Source organism: Macaca fascicularis, chromosome 11 (assembly GCF_037993035.2).
Source record: "Macaca fascicularis isolate 582-1 chromosome 11, T2T-MFA8v1.1".
Classification (NCBI taxonomy): Eukaryota; Metazoa; Chordata; class Mammalia; order Primates; family Cercopithecidae; genus Macaca; species Macaca fascicularis.
This window is the reverse complement of record NC_088385.1, coordinates 16,949,678-16,969,186: the sequence shown is the minus strand read 5'-3', so window position 1 is coordinate 16,969,186 and position 19,509 is coordinate 16,949,678. Positions and strand designations below refer to the sequence as shown.

The window sequence follows — 19,509 nt, the reverse complement described above, 5'->3', positions numbered from 1 at the left end:
ATTCCTTTTCATGGCTGTGTAGTATTCCATGTATATACATACCACATTTTCTTTATCCAGTCTTCCACTGATGGACATTTAGGTTGATTCCATGTGTTTGTTATTGTGACTAGTGCTATGATGAACATACACATGCATGTGCCTTTATGGCAGAACAATTTATATTCCTTTGGGTATATACCCAATAATGGGATTGCTGGGTCAAATAGTAATTCTGCTTTGAGTTCTTTGAGAAATCTCAAAACTGCTTCCCATAATGGCTGAACTAATTTACATTCCTACCAGCAGTGTACAAGCATTCCCTTTTCTTTACAACCTTGCCAACATCTGTTATTTTTTTGAGTTTTTCATAATAGCCATCTGACCAGTTTGAGATGGTATCTTATTGTGGTTTTGACTTGCATTTCTCTTTTGACTAGTGATACTGAGCATTTTTTCATATGCTCTTTGGCCAGGTATATGTCTTCTTTTTTTTTTTTGGAGACAAGAGTCTTGCTCTGTTCCGGAGTGGAATGCAGTGATGTGATCACAGCTTCCTGCAGTTTCTACCTCCTGGGTTCAAGCTATTCTCCTGCCTCCAGAGTAGTTGGGACGACAGGTATGCATCACTACACCTGGCTAATTTTTTATTTTTGGGAGAGACAAAGTCACTATGTTGCACAGGCCGGTCTCAAAGTCCTGGGCTCAAGTGATCCTCCCACCTTTCGGTCTCCCAAAGTGCTGGGATTACAGATGTGAGCCACTGTGCCTGGCTGTATGTCTTCTTTTGAAAAGTGTTTGTCCTTTGCCAACTTTTTAATGGACAAATGCTTGTTAATTTGTTTAAATTACTTATAGATTCTGGATATTACTCCTTTGTTGGATGCATAGTTTGCAATATTTTCTCCCATTCTGTAGGTTGTTTACTCTGCTAATAGTTTCTTTTGCTGTGCAAAAGCTTTTTCGTTTAATTAGGTCCCATTTGTCCATTTTTATTTCTGTTGCAATTGCTTTTAGTGTCTTCATGATGAAATCTTTGCTTAGTCCTATGTCCAGAATGGTACTTCCTAGGTTCTCTTCCAGGGTTTTTATAGTTTTAGGTTTTACATCTAAGACTTTAAACCATCTTGAATTGATTTTTGTATATGGTTAAAGGAAGGGGTCAGTTTCATTCTTCTGTGTGTGGCTAGCTGGTTATCCCAGCACCATTTATTGAATAGGAAGTTATTTCCCCATTGCTTGTTTTTGCCAACTTTGTCTAAGATCAGATGATTGTAGGTGTGCAGCTTTATTTCTGGGCTCTTTATTCTGATCCATTGGCCTATGTGTCTGTTTTTGTACCAGTACCATGCTGTTTTGGTTACTGTAGCCTAAATACTGATGACTTGATTTAGCCAGCCAATTAACAGTCCAGCCCTTTCTGTCTGGACTGGTCTGTCCCTTTCCAAAACTCTTATTTGTACCCCAAGTTCCTGAACTCCAATTTTTTTTTCTGCAAAGGGCACTGGTGGCATTTTAAAGTAGGGCAAGTCCCTTCAGACTTTAGGTTATCTTTAGGCTGTTTCCCAAAGACTTTAGGCTGTTTCCCATGCCCAGGATGCATGGGAAACAGCTGCAGGTTCAGGCAATAATGATAAACCCAGAGATACTAAGTTCTGGACTTCTTAGTGGCCTATTTGATTGGTAATTATCTAGTCTACAAGTCCTCAGGACCAGGTAGGACAAAAAGGACACTATTGCTTTATCTTGATTGGCTCTCTAGACATGGTTACCTTTTACATAGAAGGGAGGCTCTATCAGAGGAAAGTTGGAGATGGGACAAATCTCAGGTGAACCCTATTCTAATTGAGTGCAATTGCCCCATTAATCAGCAACAGCTGAGCAAGACCAGCATCCCTAGAACCTATTATCTTTGCGGCTGCCTTATCTTTGTTGCTTCTTAGGTCCACGAAGACCCTGCTGCTTGTGTTTGTGTGTAGATAGAAAGGGGATCTCTGGGGCAGCTGTATCTTCCTCTATGGACAAGCGTGATACATATGGAAATTCCAAGTGGTGACACCTGTGAAGAAGTGGACAATTCTGGAACCCTGGTGTCTGTGGCAAAGAAAGAAAGGAAGCAAGGAGAACCAGCCACCCTGAAAGGAGGTAACAATGGTTAGCCTTATGCAGCGTTTCCTTAGGTCACTGTATCTTCTTCATTTTTTTCTCTCATTTCTTCTTTCCCCCAAAGTAACAGTGCCAAATATAAAATACTGTTGCATTGAACCAGGTCTCCTTCTAAGCCCTGGAGAACTGGAACTTTCCTCCATTTTATTACGCATGTTTTTCTTGCTTACTTCAGGTCAGAAAGCCTATATACAGGCAGGAATAAAACAATGAAAGTCAATCTTTGCTGCTGGCTCTATGCATGTGGTCAAATGATTATTGGCAAGAGCACTGTCAGGATGCTAGCAGGGGATTCTGAAGGTGTCTGCTAATAACATATTCTCACAGGGTGATTTAGGGAGGTTGCAGGAGTACAAGGCTCTTTCTGGTGTGAAATGCAATTCCACTCTCCTTGGGGACTGTCTGACCACCTTGTCCTTTTTCCTCTCCCCCGAGACTGCCCTGTGGTCCCACCCAGTGTTTTCATAAAGAAACATTTTTAGATAATAACACATAGAAATTACCTGCTTGGCCACTTAACATATCTGGGTGCCAGAAAGCCACCATGGAAGGGGCAGGCATTCTGTGGGACTCCCCTGCTTTTTAAAAGCTAAGTTCAATCTCTGCTCTTCCAACAGTGTCTGGTGGAATCGTTTGAAACTTTCAAAACAATTTGATAGGAATTTTATGTCTGTTGAATCTGATAAAAAACTTGATTTTGTATTCCTTTTTTTTTTTAATTTTCTTTTTCTATTGACTCATTTTTAGTGTATTTTATTAGGGAATCAGGGGTGATTGGGAAAGAACAACAAAAAAAACTGTTCCCTAGGCGTTTTGAGAAGCAGCGCCCCTAAGTCATGCTGGTGCCCAACTTCTCTTACCCATATTGGCGCAGGGATACCCTCTGCAGAGGTCTCCTCCCAGAGTCCCAAAAAAGGAATGGAGCAATTTCCCTGCAGTCCCCGGTGTTCCCACTCAGCCTGTCCGCCTTACTTCCGGGAAACCGGGAACATGTTGTGGGACTGCCTCCTCTCTTCCTCTTTCTTCCTGTCCTACAATCCCCTTTGTCAGGAGAGGGCGGATGTTTCTTTAACTTCCAATCTATCTACTATAGTCCATTGGACTAGCTCTTCATATACTTAATGTGAGTTAAAAATGTAGAGAATCCTTTTTCTCTCAATTGTGTCCAGTTTATTGTTATGCTACGCCATCTCTTGAATGTTATAAGTTGAATAATAACTCCTGCTCTTCTCATTCCTCTTTTCACAGTCTGGATCCAATCTGCACCTCCTTCTCTTCTAGGATACTTTAGGTTTTGACAAAGATTCTTTGCCTGGCCAAACTTTAGTGAGGCTTCCAAATCTTCTGCTCAGCCCATCTGTGCACTTTCTTGCAACATCCAGTTTTTAGCAAAGAACCCTGCTAAGTCAGTTTAGCCAGAACCCCTCATCCTCAATATCTGATCATCCTGGATATCTGATCAGAATTTTCTGCTCCCACATCCCCAACGCGATGCCTGTTCACCCTGGCCTGTCTTCAGCAAGAATCCTGTTGGGTTGGTTTAGCCAGAATCCCCCTTACCCCTGATGTTTCCTCTTAGTAATTTTCCATCCACTGACCCCAACCCTGCTCCTTGGCATCAATTATGATTCCCACCTGCTTGTGCTGTATTTGGAGTTTCCCCAGCCTCCCTGACTGCAAGACCCCATTGCCATGGTCCCTGTAGCTATTGTGATGGTTCTGAATGACGTTTTCCTTGCCATGCTTAACTAGTATCACTGAATAAGTTTTCCTTAACAGTTAACTAGGGAGAAGGTCGCATAGTGTAGTTTTTCAAAATACTATCTTCCCTTGCACAGCTTCGTGCATTGAGTTATGCTAACAGCACCACTTCTGTTACGGATCCCATACCACACGCTAATAACATGTAGAGCTGTAAATATATGGCATAATTATTTCTGTTGCATCACTTGTAGTGAGCATAAAGCGGGCTCATTCTCACCCTTCGAGTCTCAGCCTAAATGCTGCCTCCCCAGAGATGCCTTTCTTGATGAGTGTCCTCTTCTAGTTAGTTTCTATCTCATCATTTTGTTTTTTTTTAAAATAACTTTATCACAATGTTTTATGCCACTTATTTTTTACTTACTAATTGTCTCTCCCATAGAAATGTAAGATCCATGAGGCCAGGATCTTTTATTTTTTATTTTTTTTTGAGACAGTGTCTCACTGTATTGCCCAGGCTGTAGTGCAGTGGTGTGAACATGGCTCATTGCAGCCTTGACCTCCTGTGCTCAAGCCTCCTACCTCAGCCTCCTGAGTAGCTAGAACTACAGGTGCATGCCATGACACCTGGCTAATTTATTTATTTTTTATTTTTTGTAGAGATGAGGTCTCACCATGTTGCCCAGGATGGTCTCGAATTCCTGAACTCAATCATTCCTCCTGCCTTGGCTTCCCAAAATGGGATTACAAGTGTGAACCACTGCTCCTGTGTTTACATTTTCGGTTTTAATTTTAATTTGTTGGGAGGCCAAGGCAGGTGGATCACTTGAGCCCAGGGGTTTGAGACCAGCGTGGGCAACATGGTGAAACCCCGTCTCTACAAAAAAAATACACAAATTAGCCAGGTGTGGTGGTGGGCACCTGTAGCACCATCTACTTGGGAGACTAAGGTGGAGGTGGGAGGAACACCTGAGCCTGGGAGGTTGAGGCTGCCAAGAGCTGTGATTGTGCCACTGCATTCCAGCCTGGTGACAGAGAAAGAACCCGTCTCTAAATAAATAAATAAATAAATAAATAAATAAATAAATAAATATTTTTCTTTAGAGACAGAGTTATGCTCTGTCACCCAGGCTGGAGTGCAGTGGCACAATCATAGCTTGCTACAGCCTCGAACTCCTGGGCTCAAGTGATCTTCCCACCTCAGCGTCCCAAAGTACTGGGATTACAGGCATAAGCCATTGCAGCTGGCCCTTTTAATTTAGTATAGTATCTCCAGAGCCTGGTGCACAGCAGGTGATTGTAAATCTTTGTTGAGTAAGTGAAAATGTACCAGAGAGCTCCTCCTTGTGGATGCTTAGGCTGCAAATCCCTTTTGAGGCACGGATGGAATTGCAACATTACTCCTGCCCGTGGCTTTTGGTATTTGAAACATCTGGAGTCCTGTAAAGGTGATTGCATTTTGCTATTCAGGAAGGGTGGCTAATTTCAGCTTAAGATGTTCAAGTTTCATTAAAAAAAAGAAGCTGATAGGTGATGGAGCTCCCCCAGGAGAATTCAGAGAGAGAACCTGAGAGAAGATAGGGGAAGAGAAAATGGTCACGACTCAGACAGAGGTCCTACTGTCTCTATTATGTCAGTTGCCTAATTTGAGGCATACTTTTGTGGCCCAGGAGGTGTCCAGGCAAGCGAGCAAGGGAAATGATTGTTGTAAATGACCGTTATGCCAGTGCCCGGGGCAGTGGCTGAAGTGGAGGACCAGTAGGTGCCATATTTTAGAGTAAAGTGGCCCAGGCAGGCTGCCACTCTCTGCACCGCATGCCACTTTATGGTTGAAGCTAAAGATGACACCTGCGCTTTCCCTGGGGTATCTTGTGAGTCAGAGACTGAAGCCTGCACAGCTGCTCCTCTGCAGGGCATTGTCATTCCCTGCTGCAGCCCCGTATCTGGGAGCAGCCCTGGTCTCCCCCTTCTCTCTTCCCTTCATCATTTGTCAATAGCCAATTGATTTAATCTTCCAACTCTCTCTTGACTATGGTTTGCTTTTCTCCTTCTCCTTTGCTTGAGACCAAGCTGTCATCTTTTTTGCCTAAATGATGGCAAGAACCTCCTGAGAGTTTATTCCAAATCAAACTTGATTGCTTCTATTTTACTTTTCAGAATGATCTCAATCAGGTCCCTCTCCAGATTAAATTCTTCAATGGATCCTCTGTTGTTTCATTGATCAAAGATCTCCATCTTTCTCCTTCCTTAAGCCTTATCTTATCACTTATATTTTCTTCCCTCCTCTCAATTCTTAAGATTTTCCCCTATTTTTCCAGTTTCTAGAACTTACAATGCATTTTTTTTTAAAATTAGTGCTTTTGCACTATAGTTTCACTTTGTCCACAATATGATTAATTTATGTATACTGGCCTTCTGAGAGATGGTAAAGCTCACTTTTACTTCTATTAGCTTTAAACAATTCCATAATAATTTCCATAGAGATACTCATGTTGTCTGCAAATGAAGACAGGTTTACTTCTTTCTTTTCAAAGTGTCTGCATGTACTTCTTTTTCTTTCTTTTTTTTTTTTTTTTTGAGACAGAGTCTCACTCTGTCGCCCAGGCTGGAGTGCAGTGGCACAATCTCAGTTCATGGCAACCTCTGCCTCCTGGGTTCAAGCGATTCTCCTGCTTCAGTTTCCTGAGAAGCTGGGACCACAGGCTTGCGCACCCAGCTAATTTTTGTATTTTTAGTAGAGATGGGGTTTCACTATGTTGGCCAGGTTAGTCTCGAACTCCTGACCTCAAGTGATCCGCTTAGGCCTCCCAGAGTGCTGGGGTTGTAGGCGTGAGCCATCATGCCCGGCCATGCACTTCTTTTTCTTGTCTTATTGCCCCAGCTGGAATCTCTGGTGGTGTTAAATAAGCATAGGGAGCGTGGATGTTCTTCCTGATCTTAGGGGGAAAGGATTCAGTCTTTCACCTTTAAGTGATGTTAGCATATGTTTTTTTATAGGTTTTCTTTATCAGGTTGAGAAAACTTCATTCTATTTTTTTTTTTTTAGCTTGTTGAAAATTTTTATCATGAAGAGATATTGAATTTTGTGAAATACTTTTTCTGCAACTCTTAAGATAATCATATGCTTTTACTTTTTACATGGACTGATTTCAAATGTTGAACAAACTCTGTATTCCAAGAGAAACTTCACTTGTTTATTCTTTTTATACGTTGCCAGATTTGATTTGTTAATATATTGTTAAGAATTTTAGCATCTGTGTTCATGAAGGATCATGATATATACTTTTCTTGTAATATATTGGTCTGGTTTTGCTATCAGGTTAATGTTGGCCTGATAAAATTAGTTGGCATTTCATCTTCTACTCTCTGTAAATGTGTGTAGAATTTGTGTTATTTCTTATCTAAATGTTTCATAGCCTTCACCACTGAAACCATCTGGGCCTAGACATTTTTCTGTGGGAAGGTTTGCAGCTATAAATTTACTATCTTTTGTGGATGATATTCAAGTTATCTACTTTTTCAATGAGATTTGGCAGTTTTAGCTTTTAAAGGAATTTGTCCATTTCTTATAGGTTATTAAATTTATTGGTATAAAGTTATTCATAATGTTTCTTTATTGTATCTCTAGGATCTATAGTGATGTCTCCCTCTTTCATTCCTTTCTTTTTCTTTCTTTCTTTTTTTTTTTTTTTTTAATATTTTTTAGAACAGGTTCTCGCTATATTGCCTAGGCAGGTCTCAAACACCTGGGCTCAAGTTATCCTCCCACCCCTACCTCCCTAAGTGTTGGAATTACAGAGCCACTGCTCCCAGCCTCTTTCATTCCTGATATTTGTTAAATTGTGTAATTTTGTTTGTCTCTTAAGTCTAGCTATAGAGGTCTACAGATTTTATTAAATTTGAAAAAACCCAGCTTTTGGTTTTGATTTTCTGTATTGCTTTTCTGTTCTCTATTTTAATGATTTCTATATTTTCATTATTTCATTTCTTCTGTTTGCCTTGGGTTTAATTTGCTCTTCTTTTTATAGTTTCTTATCATCAAAGTTTAGACCCTTCTTTCTTCATGTAAGCATTTAATATGACATACCTTTCTCTCTAAGGACTGTTTCAGCTGTATCCTATAATTTTGAAATGTTGTTTTCATTTTTTTAAAATTCAAAATATTTTCTAATTTTTTTGTGACTTGTTCTTTGATTACTGAATTATTTAGAATTGTTAATTTCCAAAGATTTGGAGATTTTCTAGATGTCATTTTAATATTGATATTAGTTGAGTTGTGGTCAAAGAACATACTGTTTATGATTTAAATTCTACTACATTTATTGCAATTTGTTTTATAGCCCCAAATATAGTCCATCTTGGTGAATGTTTTATGTGTACTTGAAAGGCATGTGTTTTCTGCTGTTGATGAATGTTGTTCTATAGAAGGCAATAGGTCAACTTGGTCAATGGTGTTGCTTAAGTCTTCTATATCTATTTCTGTGTACTTGTGCTACCACTTACAAAAAGAGGAAATTTGGGGCCGGGCGCAGTGCCTCACACCTGTAATCCCAGCACTTTGGGAGACCAAGGTGGGCAGATCACGAGGTCAGGAGATTGAGACCATCCTGGCTAACGTGGTGAAACCCCGTCTCTAGTAAAAATAGAAAAAATTAGCTGGGCGTGGTGACGGGCGCCTGTAGCCCCAGCTACTTGGGAGGCTGAGATAGGAGAATGGCATGAACCCGGGAGGCAGAGCTTGCAGTGGGCCGAGATATTGTGCCACTGCACTCCAGCCTGGGTGACAGAGCGAGACTCCATCTCAAAAAAAAAAAAAAAAAAAAAAAAAAAAAAAAAAAAAGAACTTTTAAGGACCCTTAGATCTCCAAAATGTGTGTAGGTTTTTCTGTTTCTCTCTCTCTCTCTTTTTTGTTTTTTAATTATACTTTAAATTCTGGGTTACATGTGTAGAACATGCAGTTTTGTTACATAGGTATGCATGTGACATATGGTTTGCTGCACCCATTAACCCATCACCTACATTAGGTATTTCTCCTAATGTTATCCCTCCCCTAGCCCCCCAACCCCTGACAGGCCCCTCTGTGTGATGTTCCCCTCCCTCTGCCCATGTGTTCTCATTGTTCAACTCCCACTTATGAGTGAGAACATGCAGTGTTTGGTTTTCTGATCTTGTGATAGTTTGCTGAGAATGATGGTTTCCAGCTTCATCCATGTCCCTGCAAAGGATATGAATACATCCTTTTTTATGGCTGCATAGTACTCTATGGTGTGTATGTGCCACATTTTCTTAACCCAGTCTATCACTGATGGACACTTGAGTTGGTTCCAAGTCTTTGCTATTGTGAATAGTGCTGCAGTAAACATACGTGTGCATGTGTGTTTATCATAGACTGATTTATAATCCTTTGGGTATATGCCCAGTAATGGGATCACTGGGTCAAATGGTATTTCTAGTTCTAGATCCTTGAGGAATCACCACACTGTCTTCCACAATGGTTGAACTAATTTACATTCCCATCAACAGTGTAAAAGCATTCCTATTTTTCCACAACCTCTTCAGCATCTGTTGTTTCCTGACTTTTTAATGATCGCCTTTCTAACTGGAGTGAGATGGTATCTCATTGTGGTTTTGATTTGCATTTCTCTAATGACCAGTGATGATGAGCATTTTTTCATGTGTCTGTTGGCCGCATAAATGTCTTCTTTTGAGAAGTGTCTGTTCATATCCTTTGCCCATTTATTGATGGGGTTGTTTGTTTTTTTTCTTGTATATTTGTTTAAGTTCTTTGTAGATTCTGGATATTAGCCCTTCGTCAGATGGATAGATTGCAGAAATGTTCTCCCATTCTGAAGGTTGCCTGTTCACTCTGATGATAGTTTCTTTTGCTGTGCAGAAGCTCTTTAATTAGATCCCATTTGTGAATTTTGGCTTTTGTTGCCATTGCTTTTGGTGTTTCAGACATGAAGTCTTTGCCCATGCCTGTGTCCTGAATGGTATTGCCTAGGTTTTCTTCTAGGATTTTTATGGTCCTAGGTCTTGCATTTAAGTCTTTGATCCATCTTGAGTTGATTTTTGTATAAAGTGTAAGGAAGGGGTCCAGTTTTAGCTTTCTGCATATGGCTAGCCAGTTTTCCCAACACCATTTATTAAATAGAGAATCTTTTCCTCATTGCTTGTGTGTGTCAGGTTTGTCAAACATCAGATGGTTGTAGATGTGTGGTGTTATTTCTGAGGCCTCTGTTCTGTTCCATTGGTGTATATATCTGTTTTGATACCAGTACCGTGCTGTTTTGGTTCTTGTAGCCTTGTAGTATAGTTTGAAGTCCGGTAGCATGATGCCTCCAGCTTTGTTCTTCTTGCCCAGGATTGTCTTGGCTATGTGGGCTCTTTTTTGGTTCCATAAGATGTTTAAAGTCATTTTTTCCAATTCTGTGAAGAAAGTCAGTGGTAGTTTGATGGGGATAGCATTGAATCTATAAATTACTTTGGGCAGTATGGCCATTTTCACAATATTGATTCTATCCATGAGCATGGAATGTTTTTCCATTTGTTTGTATCCTCTCTTATTTCCTTGAGCAGTGGTTTGTAGTTCTCCTTGAAGAGGTCCTTCACATCCCTTTTAAGTTGCTTTCCTAGGTATATTATTCTCTTAGTAGCAATTGTGAATGGGAATTCACTTATGATTTGGCTCTCTGTTTAGGTTTTTCTATTTCTCTTATCAGTCAGGCTCTGTAATTATGTAGATACATATTTAGAATAGCTATATATACACACACACACACATGTATGCACCATAAAATTATATGGTCATAAAAAATTGTACACATATGAATATATGTACACATATAATATATACATATATGTATATACATATATATGCATATATGCACATATATACTATGTGTATATTTATATATACATATGTGTACATTTATATATACATATGTGTACACACATATGTGTGTGTATATATTATACATATAATTTTTTTGAGATAGAGTCTCACTCTGTTTCCCACACTGAAGTGCAGTGGCGTGATCTTGGCTCACTGTAACCTCCAACTCCCAGGCTCAAATGATCCTCCCACTTCAGCCACCTGAGTAGCTGGGACACAGGCATGCACCATCGTGCCTGGCAAATTTTTGTATTTTTTGTAGAGATGGGGTTTCACTACGTTACCCAGCTCCTGAGCTCAAGCAGTCTGCCCACCTCAGCCTCCCAAAGTGCTGGTTACAGGCATGAGCCACTGCACCCGACCATTTTTTCTTAATGAATTGGCTTCTTTATCTTTAAGAAGTACTTCTTTTTATCCCTAGCAATACTTCATGTTCTAAAATCTATTTAATCTAATATTAATATAGGCATTTTAGCTTTCTTTGGATTAACATTTTTTCTTCTAATTTTAACTCTCTACGTCTATATATAAAGTGAGTTTCTTCTTGTAGACAGTATGTAGTTGAGTCTTTTTAAAAAAATCCATCTGACAATCTCTACTTTTTGATTGTTTAAACAATTTATATTTAATGTAATTATCTATATGGTTAGGTTTAAATGCACCATATTGCTGTTTGTTTTCTGTTTGTCTCAATTGCTCATTTTTCCTTTTTTCCTTTACCTGACTTCTTTCGGATTAAGTATTTTTGTTTTTTTCCTGATTTCATTTTATCTTCACTAGGCTTATAGCCCCCCCCCTTTTTTTTTTTTTTTAAAGGTGATTGCTCTAGGACATACTATATATATATACATACACATGCACACCCACACATTTTCACTTTTCAGTCTGTTTTAAAATATACCATTGTATGTATAGTATAAAAATGTTAGAGAAGTATATTTATTGTCTTTTCTTTGTGCTACTGTTATATTTTACATCATATTTTTAATTTACTTCTACATATACTATAAATTCCAAAATTTATTTTCTTACTATCAGTAGTCAATTATCCTTTAAAAGATAACTTTCAGCCAGGCACGGTGGCTCATGCCTGTAATCCCAGCACTTGGGGAGGCCGAGGCGGGCAGATCATGAGGTCAGGAGATTGAGACCATCCTGACTAACACGGTGAAACCCTGTCTCTACTAAAAATACAAAAAAAAAAAAAAAAAAAAAAAAAAAATTAGCCGGGTGTGGTGGCGGGCGCCTGTGGTCCCAGCTACTCGGGAGGCTGAGGCAGAAGAATGGCATAAGCCCGGGAGGAGGAGGAGCTTGCAGTGAACCGAGATGGCGCCACTGCACTCCAGCCTGGGCAACAGAGCGAGACTCCGTCTCAATAAAAAAACAAAAACAAACAAAAAAGATAACTTTGTAGCAGGTACGGTGGCTCATGCCTGTAATCCCAGCACTTTGGGAGGCCAAGGCAGGCGGATCACTTGAGGTCAGGAGTTCAAGGCCAGCCAGGCTAACATGGTGAAAACCCATCTCTACTGAAAATACAAAAATTATCCGGGCATGGTGTTGAATGCCTGTAATCCCAGCTATTTTGGAGGCTGAGGCAGGAGAATCACTTGAACCTGGGAGGCAGAGGTTGCAGTGAGCCGAGATTATGCTATTGCACTCCAGCCTGGGTGACAGAGCAAGACTCCATCTCAAAAAAAAAAAAAAAAGTCTTTGTATGGCTGGGTGCAGTGGCTCACGACTGTAATCCCCGCACATTTTGAGATTTCGAGTTGAGGCCAGGAGTTTGAGACCAGCCTGGCCAACATGTTGAAACCCCATCGCTAATAAAAATTAAAAAAATTAGCTGGGTATTGTGGCACGTGCTTGTAATCCCAGCTACTCGGGTGATTGAGGTGGGAGAATCGCTTGAACCTGGGAGGCAGAGGTTGCAGTGAGCCAAGATCATGCCATTGCACTTCAGCGTGGGTGACAGAGCGAGAGACTGTCTCAAAAAACAAACTAAAACTTTGGGGAAATATAATTGATATAAAATAAAATACATTTATTACTTGTTTATTTGATAAAGGGTCTTGTTCTGTCACCCACACACACTGAAGTATAGTGGCACAATCATGGCTCACTGCCATCTCGACCTCTCGAAAATACCCATATTTAAAGCATATAATTTACATATTAAGTTTTTTAAAAAACAGAGATGGAGTCTTGCTATGTTGCTCAAGATGCCCTCAAATTCCTGGGCTCAAGTGATCATCCCACTTCAGCTTCCCAAAGTCCTACATGTTAAATTTCGTTTTATTTATTTATTTATTTATTTATTTTAGAGATGGAGTCTCACTGTCTTGCCCAGCTGGTCTCAAACTCCTGGCCTAAAGTGATCTTCCCACCTCAGCCTCCTGAAGTGCTGGGATTATGGGCATGAGCCACCACACCCAGCCCATATTAAGGGTTTTTTGTTTTTGTTTTGTGACAGAGTCTAGCTCTGTTGCCCAGGCCGGATCTCGGCCCACTGCAACTTCTGCCTCCGAGGTTCAAGTCATTCTCATGCTTCAGCCTCCTGAGTAGCTGGGACTTTACTTTAGGGAAGGAAATTAACATTTATTGAGCACGATGCTGGCTGCACAGGCTGACAACAAGCAGTCCTTCAGCCAGACAATATTGGTTTTGTTTTTAAACTCACTCTAGGCAATTTGTGAACTTGCCAATTCCTTCGACCACCCTTTCTCCTTATGAAACTGAGAGTGACTGTTAGAGGTTCCTTAATATCACTATGCTATTGCCTAGGAGAGAGACGTGTTAGTATTATGGCTCCGGAGGGACTGGATCCACTTAGGATTGAGGCTGCTTTATGAACTCCGGAACCCTCTGGAATTGATTAGGGTGCCACATTCCACATCCTAGGCCACTGTATGTGATTAGCCTGACTCTCTTTTGCTTTGACTTTTCTGCAGAATCCTGCTTTTATACTAGAATAACAAAACTCTGATTTTATCTTAGCAGAGCAGGCACTTGAAGGCAGATTCTATTGCAGGAGAGAGGAAAAAGGCTAATCTGATAGGCAAAGCATAGTCTTTGGTGGATGGCGCAGATGGGGTGTAGGAGGTTAGGCAGTTGGCCATGTGATGGAGGTCCAACAAGAAGTAACAAGTGGAATGCTGGCAACAAGTGGGGCCCCAGAGGGCAAGCCAAGAGCACTGTAGATCTAGACAGGCAGCCAGCAGCCTGCATCAAGAATTGCTGACAATACAGAGGAAATAAAGATTAATCATTCTCCTGGGCACCATATTCTCTATCCCCGGTGTCCTGCCTATCATTGGCTCCTGGGATCCAGAGTTTTGGAATGCATGATCATTGGCAGTTGGTGGAGTCTAAATTATTCATGCATTCTTTGACTTAACAGCTTGTAGAAACCACAGTTCCATTCTTTACACTTTTTATAAAAGCTTTGTTTGCATGAACAGGGGAATCTCTGGCTAAGGTTAAAACTAGGAATAGTAAGAGAAATTCAGGGAGAGGACATTGAGAGTTTTCTCCCTTATGCATTATTAATCTTAAAACATGTTTAGGGATAAATAATGAGGCAACAAATAGATATATAAACAGATTGCTTTTTCTTGAATAAGCATGTGCTTCATCTACTGTCAGCATTTGATTGCTTTGGGAGTTTTGTGTAACCAACACTACATTTCCCCATTATCTAATAATCATCCATTCATGAGTGTCCCCCACACCAGACTGAACTCTTTTTTTTTTTTGAGACGGAGTCTCGCTCTGTCGCCCAGGCTGGAGTGCAGTGGCTGGATCTCAGCTCACTGGCAAGCTCCGCCTCCCGGGTTCACGCCATTCTCCTGCCTCAGCCTCCCGAGTAGCTGGGACTACAGGCGCCCGCCACCTCGCCCGGCTAGTTTTTTGTATTTTTTAGTAGAGACGGGGTTTCACCGGATTAGCCAGGATGGTCTCGATCTCCTGACCTTGTGATCCGCCCGTCTCGGCCTCCCAAAGTGCTGGGATTATAGGCTTGAGCCACCGCGCCCGGCCAAGACTGAACTCTTTGTGGATAGAAACTGAGTCATATTTAATCTCGTATCTCTGGCACCTAGCAGTGATGAATGGTAAAGGTTCATCCTTTCCTTCCCAAGCATGTGCTGTTCCAGAAGCCATTTAAATTAGAAATTCCTTCACAGCAAACATCATGTCTTTCTTTTCTAGTGAAAGTAGGAAGTAGCTCAAAACAGCACTAACAGGCATTTAGTGACTGTTGATGATGCTAATGATGACATCTAGTTTCCATGGCAACATGCACTTATCCTCATAATGTTTCTTGGATTATGTGAAATTTGAAATATATATATATATATTTATTTCCACATTGTGAGAAAATCTTTTGTATTACAGTATTTTACCTCATCTTTAAAAAAATATGTTTAATCTAAGTAGTTGAATCAATTGTCTACATACTGTGGACTATAATGATGTCAAGTTTAGGAATGGGAGCTTAGAAATGGTATTGGAGAGGGGGAGAAGCAGAGAATAAGTTGTTAAAAATACATGGATGGCAAAACCATTTTTAGCACGTTTTTGTTCCTCCCTTTTTCTCCCTACTCTGATCCTCATCTACTCAACTAAATCTAGCTCTCTTTAAACCTTGAAATCACTTCAATTTCTGCATAGACCATACTGAAAACTGTGAAAGGGGGATCTAAAAAGCTGTGGGAGGGGGAATCTTGGCTATTTCTAGAACGTGTCCATCTAGGATGGATATTCAGCCGGCGGGCACCAGTGTGACTCTCCAGTTGTTAAATACTGGAAAGCTTTCTGACTGATTGGTCACTCTCACTTCTGTCCCTCAGCCAGCCAGTGCTCTTCTCTGGGGACAATCTCAGTTAACAACTTTTTATTCATTTTTTTTTTTTTTTTTTTTTTTTGAGATGAGGTCTCGCTGTGTCGCCCAGGCTGGAGTGCAGTGGCCGGATCTCAGCTCACTGCAAGCTCTGCCTCCCGGGTTTTTACGCCATTCTCCTGCCTCAGCCTCCCGAGTAGCCGGGACTACAGGCGCCCGCCACCTCGCCCGGCTAGTTTTTTGTATTTTTTAGTAGAGACGGGGTTTCACCGTGTTAGCCAGGATGGTCTCGAACTCCTGACCTCGTGATCCGCCCATCTCGGCCTCCCAAAGTGCTGGGATTACAGGCTTGAGCCACCGCGCCCGGCTATTCATTCTTCTAAAGATAGTCTAATATCGTTTAGACAAATATAGAAATATATGTTCCTTTTTTCCCCACAAATGAGAGCATATTATTTATACTGCTCTACACCTTGCTGTTTTTCCTTGCAGGTGTATCCTAAAGATGCTTCTATATCAGTTCATCGAGGTCTATCTCATTTAATAGCTAGAAAAGATTTTATTGTATGGATGACCCATGTATTAGTCAGCTTTTGCTGGGTAACAAACCATCACAAAATAGCAGCAGCATATAGGAATAAGTATATCTTTCTCATGCATCTGTGGGTGGACTGGGGTTGCTCTGTTTCTGATTGCAGGTTGAAAAACCAGCTGAGGTGGTGTTGCTTCATATGGAGGGGCAGTCAGTACTAGGCTATGTTTGTCTCTTGGCAATGACGGATGCACAAGTAAATGAGGTTAATCATTTAAGCGCGTTTCAAGCCTCGGCTCACATCACATCTACTAATATCTCTTTGGCCAACTCAGTTTACATGGCCAAACCCATAATCAGAAAGTGGGAAAGTTTACTTCACCTACCTTGAGGTTATGGCTAGACATATAATCTTACTGCAGGTGATAGGATTGGGACCAAAAGTCCAATTTACCATAAATCCTATTTATTTTAACCTATTTTATTACCAGCTCGTTTGATAGACATTTAATTTGTTTTTACCTTTTGCTTCTTTATATACTTTAATTCCAACTCTGAACTCCCATTCCACTAAGATGATGAGAATTCACTCTGTCATTATTCAGACTCACCCTTGGCCAGGTGCAGTAGCTCACGCCTATAATCCTAGCACTTTGGGAGGCTGAGGCAGGTGGATCATCTGAGGTCAGGAGTTCAAGACCAGCCTGGCCAACATGGTGAAACCCTGTCTCTACTGAAAATACAAAAAATTAGCCAGGTGCAGTGGTGCGTACCTGTGGTCCCAGCTGCTCGGGAGGCTGAGGCAAGAGAACTGCTTGAACCCAGGAGACAGAGGTTGCAGTGAGCCAAGATTGTGCCACTGCACTCTGTCGTGGGTGACAGAGCAAGACTTCAACTCAAAAAAAAAAAAAAAAAAAAAGACTCACCCTTGCCTCAGTATGGTTACCTGGCATCAGGATCATATGCAGGTCAAATATCAGAGAAGCTTCTCTGATTCTCCATTATTGGTCCCTTCTGGTTACCATGAAGACAGGTCCAGGGAACATGACCTTTTTAGGACCTGTGACACTATTTCCATGTCACAAGATTCTTTGGCCTTGTGCTTCAAGTTCAATCTCCAATAACAGTCACTCTTTCCACAAATACCTTGACATTACTTAGATGTGGTTTAGCAAAAGTAGAATCTTTTGGGACACATGTTTTGCAAAAAAGGAAAATCATCTACTTGGGCTCCTTTTTATTTTGGCAGCAGAGCACATTAGGTACTTTTACTGCTGCAAAAATATTCAGATGGGATTATAGGAAAAGAAGATGAGATCTTATATAAGTTTGCTCGGGGTATACACATATCTATACATTGGGTAAGTTTCTCAGTGTATGCGAAGAATATTGCAACATAGCTTTGTCCAGCCATGCATTTCCAAGAGTGTATAGTCTTCATAAAAGAGAAATTGGGAGGCATAATGTAAAGAAATTGATTGCAGTATTCTGCCACAGTAACAAATATAACTTCAGACATTTTTCAAGTATATAGCTACATGCTTAGAATTCAGAAAATTATTCTGCTGTAACAGGCTGGGACCATCTTTCTTTTATCTGCAAGAAGGAACATTATTCATTCATTTATTATTTTACCAATTCTGTACTGAGCATTAAACTCAGCCCTGAGCACTGGGGATACAAAGATAAGAAGGTGACATCTGTCCCTCAAGGCGCTCGTAGTACAAAAGGAGGCGGTGAACCAGCAAGCAGAGACTAGTCCTGTTGAGTATAAATGCAGGAATAGGAAACTGTGCAAGGTATGAGGTTGGCACAAAGGTGGGGTGCCTAGGCAGATGGGGGCAGATTTCACACAAAGGGAGACACTGGAACCGGGTTTTGAAAGATAAGTGAGACTCCAACAACAAGACAGTGGAGGAAGGGTGTCCCAGACATTAATGCTGATAATAGTAGGGGCATAAAACAGCATGGTGTTTTGGGGAAGCAGAACTAGTGAGGATGGCTGGAGATTAAGACATGAGGAGGGTGACTGGCAAGAACATGAGTGTGAGACGTTAGGCATGGATTCCATTGTAGAGCTGAGAGCAGGCCAAAGACTACTCTGCAAAGGGTCGGGGATGGATTGGATGGGCAGGAGACTGAGGATTGGCAGGAGGCCAGGATAGGAAGCAAGAGACTTTGGTAACATCCTAATGGGAGTTAAGAGGTTTGAGGGAAATATAGATCCCAGAATGATTGAACTTGACATTTTTTGTGGCAAATCCCATCATGCAGCTCTCCCACTTAAAATCTTTTAGTAGGTCGGGCGCGGTGGCTCACGCCTGTAATCCCAGCACTTTGGGAGGCCAAGGCGGGTGGATCACCAGAGGTCGGGAGTTTGAGACCAGCCTGACCAACATGGAGAAACCCTGTCTCTACTGAAAATACAAAATTAGCTGGGCATGGTGGCGCATGCCTGTAATCCCAGCTACTTGGGAGGCTGAGGCAGGAGAATCACTTGAACCCGGGAGGCAGAGGTTGCGGTGAGCTGAGATCACATTGCTGCACTCCAGCCTGGACAACAAGAGCAAAACTCCATCTCAAAAAAAAAAAACAAAAAACAAAAAACAAAATATCCTTTAGTAGCTCCTATTGCTTTCAAGACAAAATATAAGCTCATCAGCTGGGCCGAGCAAGTCTTTCCTCTATAGGTCTTCAGCTACTCTTTCTCAGCCTTCAGTTCCTCAGTTTGCATTTTTATGCTTGTACTCTCCTCAAGTCTCTGAACCTTGCTGGTTAACCTAGAGTAGGTTGCTCCTTCCTTCCATAATGAGCTTGTGTTTATATTTCAAATCTTACTTCCGACACCACCTTCCCTGCGCAGTCACTGGATTCCTTTTCCCCCCCTACCTTGCATTTTTTTTCACCATCGAATCTAGGCCACCATGCTGTAAACTGAATCCCCGAGTCGACGGTGAACATGTTGAGGGCAGGAGCTGTCTTTCTTTCCTTTCTTTCCTCCCCTCCTCCCCTTTTCCTCCCCTCTCCCCCCTCCTCCTCCTCTCCCCCTCCCTTCCCCCTCCCCTCCCCCTCCCCTCCCCCTCCCTTCCCTTCCCCTCCCCCATCCTCTCCCATCCTCCCTTCCCCTCTCTTTGTTTCTTCTTCTCCTTTTCCTTTTTTTTTTTTTTGAGACAGAGTCTCACTCTGTCGCCCAGGCTGGAATCCTATGACGTGATCTCAGTTCACTGCAACCTCCGCCTCCCGGGTTCAAGCAATTCTCCTGCCTCAGTCTCTTGAGTAGCTGGGATTACAGGCATGCACCACCATGCCTGGCTAATTTTTGTATTTTTATTAGAGACGGGGTTTCACCATGTTAGTCAGGCTGATCTTTCTTTCTTCTCTCTCTTCTCTACTCC

General features: G+C 41.4%; 1 pseudogene; it reads right to left on the bottom strand.

Annotated features, from left to right (window-relative positions):
- The window catches only part of LOC141408096 (uncharacterized), a 37,204-nt pseudogene that overhangs the window by 991 nt on the left and 16,704 nt on the right, over positions 1-19,509 (bottom strand).